Source organism: Beta vulgaris, chromosome 6, assembly GCF_026745355.1.
Source record: "Beta vulgaris subsp. vulgaris cultivar EL10 chromosome 6, EL10.2, whole genome shotgun sequence".
In the NCBI taxonomy this organism is placed as follows: domain Eukaryota; kingdom Viridiplantae; phylum Streptophyta; class Magnoliopsida; order Caryophyllales; family Amaranthaceae; genus Beta; species Beta vulgaris.
Window position 1 is genome coordinate 48,290,814 of NC_079207.1, and position 10,236 is coordinate 48,301,049.

Sequence of the window (10,236 nt, forward strand, 5' to 3'; positions counted from 1 at the left end):
AGCAAGGCAATTTTTTAAACTTTCGGAATTACATATAATTCCCAAAGAGAAAGTCAGTTCTTTGTTGCATTTCTATTACTCTACAACGTATTTCTGTTCAATTCTGTATTTTCCAAGATTATACATGGTTCTTTGTTCTGCCCATCTTCTCAATGATTATGCCATAATAAAAAAATTATGGGGTTTGAGGCTCCAAATAATTGAATCTCCTTGGTATGACGAGTGGATTCATACAGTCTTAGATGATAATGCCATATTTTCTGATGCTTGTAAGTTGCAATTTTACCAACTAATTTTTTACTCTTTTTTTCACATCATATATTTACTGTATATTTCTTTTTATGGTGCTTCCCTTTCTTTTTGGTAGTTTTATTTTCTCTGATAGTATGGTTGGTCTGATTCTTTTACTATTATTTAAGTGAATTTTACTCCTAATATGTAAATATTTACGATTTGATTTAAAAAATAAGATATATTGTACTATTGTTTTTAATGTAAATATATAACGCAGCACTAAATTTATCATGAGTTCATCCATCTAATAAAAAACATTCATGAGTATACTACTACCAGTAACTGCAATATATTTGTATATTCAGGATTCAAACCATTTAATAATGGAAAAACTACAATACTTAATTGTATAATTTAGTTGAAGGATTAGTGTTTTAAGTGAAACATTGAAGGAAGTTTTGAGGCATTAGAAATTCTGCTTAATTTTTTTTTTCCTTGGGATGTCTAATATATATCAAAGTGGACGTGAAGGGCCCAAATATTTTTATTTCGCCCAGGGTCTATAAAATGTCAGGGACGGCCCTGATTAGTCATTAACCCTTAATCCCTCCTCTAATCCTAATTAACTAACTCTAATCTAATACCCTAACCCTAATCTAATACCATAACCCTAACCCTAACCCTAACCCTAACCACCCCTCCCCCACTCCTTACCCCCATTGCCCCATCACCCCCTCACCACCACCACTTCACCACTACCACCCCCTACCTTGTTGTCGTTAACCCCCTCCCCTTCCATGTTGTCGCAAACCCCATCCCCAACTGTTGTCGTGAACCCCCTCTCCAACTGTTGTAGCACCCCCGCCGACCCGAACTCTTCTTCATTTAGTAAAACTCGGGTTTTGAGGGAGGAAAGTCCACGAGGGTTCGACTCGACATGTGGCGCTACCGCCGCACTTATCTCCTTGGAAATAAATGCAAGGCTAAATTTAAAAACAAACTAAACTCAAATTCATTAATCCTTACAACCAAGTGATTCGTTCATTGAACATTACTAATTAATTAAGTCTTTCAGAGTTCTAGCAAAAGCTAATCATATGCTAAGTGGATGACAACTCTAAATGATCTCCCTTTTGTTCCCCCGATCGATCACCCACCTGCACAAATACATTGAAAAGAAACAAGAGAGAAGCTCTCAAAAATCATAAATACTAAGTAATTCCAACTCCATCCCGTAAAATACTTAAGTTGAAAATACTTTGTAAAATAGTAGATTAATAGTTTTGGAAGTCATAGCACATGTACACACATATATATACACTGAATAATCATATCATTAGTTCAATTAATCTAGTTATTCAAGGAGAGGAAAGAGAATGTCAGTAAGCCGGGGCGAACCTCTGTAACCACTTACTTCAACATTGTAAGCCGGGGCGAACCCCTGTAACCACCTACTTGTAGGCCGGGGCGAACCCCTGTAACCACCTACGGATATCATAATGGCCATAATAACAAAGTCTCTAGTGTGCACACCCCTTCTACTTGGATCATAATAAGATAGAAGGAAGACAGTAACAGAATAACCAGTATAGTAATTAACCAGAGAACCTGTAGGGGCCGCTGAACCACTCATACAGGGCAACCTATTCATCATTTCCCTCCGATATTTCACTTTACGTGTGATTAACATCTTTTAATTCACGTCATCACATAAATCACGTATTCATTTACGTCATCTTGTTCAATCCAGTGTGAACATATTCAATAATAATATTCATGATAATCATAATATGAATCAATTCATAGCGATTTCAATAACTCATTTCATATTCACAATCATCATTTGAGTTCATTTATCACTTCAGATTCATAAGCATTTCATTATCACAAGTTCTTACCAATTCCAACTTTCATAAAATCTCAATATTAATATTAATAACAATAATAATATTCATGATAATCATAATGATATACAGTAATAATAATAACAATAATAATCATAATAATAATAATTATAATGACCATAATAATTATAATTATAATGATCATAATAATATAATAATCATATTAATATACTAATACTAATCACAATATTACTAAATGACATTAACCGATTTTAATAACGTTATAATAAACATATTTGTCATATCGTATATCGTCTAAGGTCATGATTCGTAATCAAAATCCATAGTCGTTATCCATTTTGTCATTCGTATTCATAATCCACATTAAATCAATAATTCATAATTATAGTCTATACTTGTAAATTTTATAAGCACATAATCACGTAATCAATTTGTTTTACGCTAACGGGATCTATGTTTAGATGGACATCGGAGATTACCTCGTGACGCGTGCCCAAAAGTTAAGTTCACGAACGTATTAGTGCTCCTGGTATTCCTCGTCTACGAAATCGGAGTCTACAATAGATGTTAACGAGATCTAAGTTAGTTCCTAAATAACCCCTTTTTATATACGTATATAAAATAAACGATTTAGATAATTCAAAGAGATTCTTTATTATTTTAAGAGAGTTTATGAATCAAAGTTATGGTTTTTAAATCATTTTTGAAATCATTTTAAGTACTCACAAACTATTTCAACTTAACTTTCATTAACTTTAGCAACTATTTTAAACATGTAAACTAACTTTATTTTACTTCTTATTTTATTCAAGAAACATTTATCAAAACTAAGTTAACTAAAAAGACCAACTTAATTGAGTAGGCTAGTTTAGGAAAAGCGTGGGTTTTAGTTTATAAAAATATTAAGAGAAAAATAATAAAACTTAAGTAAAATCAACTGAAAGGGGAAGGAGGGGTTTCCTTTACTGATTCAAAGAATCAGTTCCTTAGACTTTAAAAAAAACGAACGAGGAGGGAGGAAAATAGAGGAGGTGAAAGCAGGGGAGGGAAGGAGGAAGGGTGGTGCTGGTGTGTGGCGGTTCGCCGGCGAAGCTCAGGCGCCGCGAAAAAGAAGGAGGCTGGTTTCGAGAGTGGTGGCTGCCTGGCTGGCATTTTTCTCGATGGGGGTTGACGCGGGCTAGAGGGGACGCAGCAGGGCTGCACGAAGGAAAAGAAGGGCTGGCGGTTGGTGTTTGTCGCGGTGGTTGGCCACGATTCACGTGATTCAGTCGGTTTTTTGAGGTGGTGGTCGAAGGTGATTGAATTTGGTGGTGAAAAGAAACAGAGATGTTGTAAATGGTGGATTGAAATTTCCAAATTTTTAATTTCAAAAACAAAAATCAGAATTTTAGGAAGAAGAGAAAGAATTGAAGTAAACCTTTTTGAATTGTTTGCTTGAGTCATTTGGGTGAGAGAGTTCAGTATTTATAGGAAGGATTTTCGGTCAGAATCTAATGGTGGATGGGTGAGTTTAGCTTTTGAAGAAAAATTTGCCCCTAATTCCATTATTGCTGACAAAGCTGAGATTTTTGGTGTTGCAAAATATTGGTTTATGTGTTGAATTAGACGAAGAAGAAGGAAGGAGAGGGAGGTGTTGAGTTTTTGTTTTCTTGGTTCTTGTGCCTTAAACCAGTCGAAGGAGAAGGATGGAGGTGAAGATGGTGAATCATGTTTTCACCTTTTTTTTTCTTTTTCTTTTTTTTATTTTTTTCTTTTTGGCTAAAAGCATATGGGTTATGGACTTGACATTTCGGCTTCGTACTAATATGGATGGACAATTTGTATAAGGATACCCATAACAGATGTAAAAAGTGTAATAAACTAGAAATAGTAAAATGAATAATAAAACAAGTAGATAATTTCTTTTAAACTTTGTTAAATAAATCAAAACTAAATGAAATCATTATTTTAATAACCGTAGTTATCAAATAAAATCGCATTATCATAAAATAAATTTTGAGTGGAATTAATATTAAAACTTAATAAATAATAAAATAACTTCTGAAAATTCGGGGGTATTACAACCGTTGTCGCATATTCCCTCCCCACCTGCAGTCGTGCACCCCCTCCCCTTCCCCCGCTGACACCCCCCCCCCTTGCCTGCTTTTGCGAACCCCCCATTTTTCTCTACTTTTGATTTTCTCTCTCCTCTAAAAGCCTTTTTTTCAATTTATTCGATTTGAAATTAACGAAGTTATGGAGTTGGAAAACAACAATTGTGATGATTTCGAGAATTTGAACAACATGAGAAACGCAATGATTGGTGGAAGTGAAGTTGATGATGATGAACAACAATTGGAGATCTACTTCACCTCATTATCTCACCAAATTCAAACTCTCGACTACAAGTGGGGATGGGAGGGGGTTCGCAACAGCAGTTGGAGAGGGAAGGGGAGTTCGCGACAAGCTGACAGTAAGGGGAGGGGGCTAGCGGGGGAATAGGGTCAGCGGGAGAAGGGGAGGTGGTGGTGAAGGGGGGTGGTGGGGGTGATGGGGCAGTGGAGGTAAAGGGTGGGGGAGGGGTGGTTATTATTAGGGTTAGGGTTAGTGTAGTAGATTAGGATTAGGGTTAGGATTAGGGTTTAATTTAGGTTAGTTAATTAGGATTAGGAGAGAATTAGGATCTAATGACTAACGAAAGGCTAACACCGTCAACCAAAAGGGTAAGTGGATGTATTTTTTGAAAAGTACTGGACATATGGTGTAAAAAAAATTTGTCAGGAGTATATGGTTATAATATCTTTTCTGATTTTATGAGTTGGTAGACTTAAGGTCTCTCTTGAAAACTTAAACTGCAACTGTATTTAAATTTCGAGCTCTTTTCACTTGATACTAGTTGTATTCATCAAAATGTGATTTAATGTTTTCTAGATCTTCTGTGGTAATCTTAGTGTCTTGTTGAGCATGAGCATGCTTTAAGCTAAACTTTTCTCCACATTCTGGCACTATTATCTCTTATCCTTTATTGTTATCCCCAATACGAAGGCCATATATTTTATATTACTTCCTTTGTTCCATTTAATAGTTCTCGTATTTCATTTTGGGTATCTCAACCCAAAATATTGTTCTCATTTCCATGGGATAGCAGGTGAGAAGAGGAAGGATGTTAATGCTGGGGGAGACCAAGGGAATTTCAAGAAAAACCGAAATGGTAATGGGAATTTCTAAGGGAGGAATAACCAGGATAATCGCAAGGGTAAACCTGAGAGAGTGCATCATTGTAAGCTCTGTGACAAAAACCATCCTGGGAAAGACTGTAAGGGGGAACTAGTGGTCTGCAACTACTGTCAGAAGAAGGGCCACAGGGAGTATGAGTGTTTCGCCAAGCATGGTAAGGATCAGAAGAGTCAAGGGAATGGTAACCAGGTTAGGTCAAGGTCCAACCAGTCAGGGAACCAGGGTCCTAAGCCTGGAGGTCAGCAGAATAATCAGGAGAACTATAGTAAGCCTGCAAATGAGAACCCCAACCAGAATAAGCCTGCGGGAAAGATGTATGTGATGAGCCGAAAGGAAGTTGAGAAATCTGCCGACGTAGTTTCTGGTCATTTTTCTATTAACTCAGTCCTTGTTAAAACGTTGTTTGATTCAGGGGCAACTTATTCTTTTGTATCGTCATCTGTCACAAGGCTAATATTGATTGTGAGATTCAAAAGGTAGTGTTGAGAAACCCTTTGGGAAAGTTGACCTCCTATAGATGTTTTGAGAAACCTAAGAAGTTTGGAGTCATCTCTGTCATGCAAGTGAGGAAATTGATGAGAAAGGGGTGTGAGCTATTTTTCTGTAGTGTGCAGGATGTAAGTAAGGAAGCCGAGTTAAAACTTGAGGATGTCCCGATAGTGAACGAATTTATGGATGTGTTTCCAAGTGAGATTTCAGGTATGCCACCTGCTAGAGCTGTTGAGTTCACTATAGACTTAGTCCCTGGAACTGCACCTATATCAAAGGCACCCTATAGAATGGCACCTCCTGAGATGAGTGAATTGAAGGTGCAATTGCAAGAGCTCTTAGATAAAGGTTATATTAGGCTTAGTACATCACCTTGGGGAGCTCATGTGTTGTTCGTGAAGAAAAAGGATGGAAGTATGAGGTTATGTATTGACTATAGGGAGTTGAACAATGTTAACAATCAAAAACAAATATCCTTTGCCTAGAATAGATGACCTATTCGACCAGTTTAATGGAGTGAGTGTGTTCTCGAAGATTGACTTACGTTCAGGATATCATCAATTGATGGTAGCCGATAAGGATGTACCTAAGACTGCCTTTAGAACGCGTTATGGTCACTATGAGTTCATTGTAATGCCATTTGGGTTAACCAATGCTCCTGCTATATTTATGGATTTAATGAATAGGATCTTTCATGAATTTCTGGACAAGTTTGTAGTGGTTTTCATTGATGACATTCTAATATACTCGAGGAATGAAGCTGAGCATGATGAGCACTTAAGGATTTTTTGGAGACATTGAGGAAAAACCAATTATATGCCAAGTTCTCTAAGTGTGAGTTTCGTTTGAGAGAAGTAGCATTTTGGGTAACTATGTGTCTAAGGAAGGAGTCTCAGTAGATCCTGCTAAGATTCAAGCTGTGAGTGAGTGGCCAACTCCAAAGAGTGTGTCAGACATTAGAACGAAGTTTCTTAGTTCTAGCTGGCTATTATAGAAGATTTGTGAGAGATTTCTCAAAGATAGCAAGACCTATGACAAATTTGATGAAAAAGGAGTCAAATTTAGTGGAGTGAAAAGTGTGAAACTTTCAAATCTTGAAGGATCGTTTAACCTCTGCACCTGTTTATAACCCTGCCTGATGGAAATGAGGGATTTAGGTTATATAGTATGCTTCGAAAAATGGTCTAGGTGTGTGTTAACAGCAAATGGGAAGGTAATAGCTATGCATCGCGTCAATTGAAACCTTATGAGGCTAATTACCCTACCCATGACCTAGAGTTAGCTGCCATAGTGTTTGCATTGAAAATTTGGAGACATTATCTTTATGGAGCAACTTGTAAGATATTCACAGACCATAAGAGCCTAAAGTATATTTCACCCAAAAAGACTGAATATGAGGCAAAGAAGATGGCTCGAGCTGATAAAGGATTACGACCTAAATGTCCAATATCATGAAGGGAAAGCAAATGTGGTTATTGATCGAGTCATAGCTTGAGTGCTTTGATAGTCCCTGAGGAGTTGTGTCGAGATATGCAAAGGCTGAGCTTAGAAATTTTAAATCCTAGGGAAAGTGAGGCTAGACTTAGTACCTTTCTTTGGGTTGTCATTTTCAAGAGATCATTGAGGGTCAAGTTGGGATGAGCACCTAGATAAGATCAAGGAGAAAATGAGCAAGGAAAGGAAGCTGACTTAAGATTCATGATGATGGGAGTCTAAGGTTTAAGGGAGGTGGTGTGTACCACAGAAGTGCAATGACCTTAAGAGACGCTTATGGATGAGGGGTAATAACACTCCATATTCTGTGCACCCTGGAGGTGTAAAATTGTATAAAGACCTTAAGGTTATCTATTGGTGGCCAAATATGAAGCAAGAGGTAGCTGAGTATGTGTCTAAGTGTCTAACCTATCAGAAGGTGAAGATAGGCCATAAGAGACCTATGGGAAAGGTTCAATCGTTAGAGGTCCCTGGATGGAAGTGGGATTCTATTTCATGGACTTTGTGACTGCCTTACCTAAGACGAGAAATGAAAATGACACCATTTGGGTTATTGTGGATAGATTGACCAAATCCGCCGTGTTTATACCTATTAAGGAGACATGAAAAAAGAAGCAGCTCGCTAAGACTTACATTAAGCATGAGGTGAGACTGCATGGAGTTTCAAAGGACATTATTTCTGACCGTGACTCTAGGTTTCTATCGAAATTTTGGAAATAGGTCCAACTAAATCTTGGGACAACATTGAAAATGAGTACAGCCTTTCGATCACCCTACGACTGATGGTCAGACTGAGAGGACTAATCAGACTATGGAGGACATGTTGAGAGCATGTGCGATCGACTTTCAAGGTAGTTGGGAGGACCAATTAGACTTGATTGAGTTTTCTTACAACAATAGTTATCATGCGAGTATTAAGATGGCACCTTTTGAGGCATTATATGGACGGAAATGTAGAAGTCCCATTTGCTGGAATGACTTTAGTGAAAATATAGTCTTGGGGACTGAATTTATTGAGGAGACCGTCAAAATGTCAGACTAATTCAGGCTCGAATTCAAGCTGCGCAAGATAGGCAGAAAAGTTATGCTGATTTGAAACGACGCGAAGATGAGTTTGCTAAGGTGATAAGTGTTCTTGAAAGTATCACCCACTAAAGGCGTTATGAGATTTGGGAAAAAGGGCAAGCTAAGTGCTAAGTTTGTAAGCCCATATGAGATTTTGGAGCGTATTGGGAAATTAGCTTATAGATTGGCGCTGTCAATGGAGTTTGAAAAGATGCATGATGTATTTCACATTTCCCAACTTAAGCGTTGTATCCCTGATGAGCGTCATGTCCTAGAGCCTGAGCGCGTTCAGATCGATAGTAGCCTCACATATGAGGAAAGACCTGTCAAGATTCTCGACAGGAAAGTGCGTAGTACACGCAATAAGGATGTCCACATCATCAGAGTTCTTTGGTCTAATCACGAGTCGGAGGAGGCGACGTGGGAACCGAAGATGATATGAGAAAAGAATATCAGACCTATTCCTTAGGTGAGTTACGAGGGCGTAACTCGTTTTCTTTAAGGGGGGTAGAATCGATAAATTTCGCCTTTTTGTCTATTTTTATGAATTTTCATTCATATGTATGCCTATGTCGGGAATTGCACATGTTGTGGCAAAAGAAGTAGATTCTCCGCATAAGAAAAGTGTTCATAAGTAACACAAGTGTTTTAAAACTGGGAAAAGTGCACAACGGGCACGACTTTTCTCAAACTTTCGAAATGATGAGTTTAAACCTTTGAAAGCATTGGGTTTTTGTGTCAAGTTTCGGGACGAAACTTCTTTTAAGGGGGGTAGACTGTAATCCCCCATAATTTTAAAGGATTTTAGAAATATATATATTTATATTTAAACTCAAATTAGTTTTAAAATGATTTGACTATTTAAAATGGTTGACTATTTTAAAAGTCAAATGAAATTATTTTCATGATATAGTAAAGTTGAAAATATTTTAATTAAGCATGCTTTGATAAAAAGTTTTAAATACTAATTTGTATTGAAAAAGAAGTCTAATGGAATTGAGAAACCTAAAAATCCCAAAAGGAGAATTTCGAGTTGCTAATTAAATTAAATAATATCAAAATTCTACAGAAAATTCGATAGAGCTCCGTCTGAAATATGGACTGCCTAAAATTCAATTTAGGACTCGCGTCCAAATTATAAACCTGTATGAATAATCCAGCAAACCAAGTTCCCCAAAATCCTTATCCAGCTCAAAAGTCAATACATCCATGCATAAATACCCGAAATCCAAAAGTGTTATTCCACAGTTATTGCAGGAATAACCGTTAAGGATAACTACCTAACTAAATTAATGTTAAAGCAACAACTAAATTAAACTATTAAAATCCAAACGTGTAAAGGTTTAAGTAAATTAATATTTACAACCTTAAGTTCCAAAATGATGATGATGATGATGATGATGATATATATATATATATATATATATATATATATATATATATATATATATATATATATATAATGCAGCGGAAATAGAACTACTATATTTCAACTAAGCTAGTGGAACGTTGCTCTCAGCCCACACCCCACTTGCAAATCTTCATGTACCTGCATTATGTTTGACTTCTTAGTAAGAGTCCTAGTGATGATTAACGTCTCGAATTAATTAATTATCATGTTCATCATCAATTTTCATTAAACTTTATCTCTTTTCCTAAGCCCAACCAAGGAAGCCTATAAATACCCTAGTATCCAATTATTTTATCCCACACAAAAGAAAAATTTTCTCTCTCCTCCTCACTCACACGGCTCTCTCTCTCTCTCTTTTCCCCTTCCACGTTTTTCGTCTTTCTCTTCCAAAGTTCTTTCTTCTTCTTCAAGTAACATTTCTTCTCCAACAAGAAACGTCACAAGCCTTCCTAAAGTCACCAA

At 36.8% G+C, this 10,236-nt stretch overlaps 1 long non-coding RNA gene across 1 annotated transcript; it reads right to left on the reverse strand.

The window, feature by feature from the left end:
- Nucleotides 1–1,136: 1,136 nt before the first annotated feature.
- On the reverse strand, nt 1,137–3,952 carry LOC130591751 (uncharacterized). The gene is made up of 3 exons (XR_008969821.1): nt 3,517–3,952; nt 2,579–2,654; nt 1,137–1,391 (listed from the first exon to the last, which is right to left on the reverse strand). It is a non-coding gene; the product is annotated as an uncharacterized LOC130591751 (long non-coding RNA).
- Between the last annotated feature and the right edge of the window lie 6,284 nt (nt 3,953–10,236).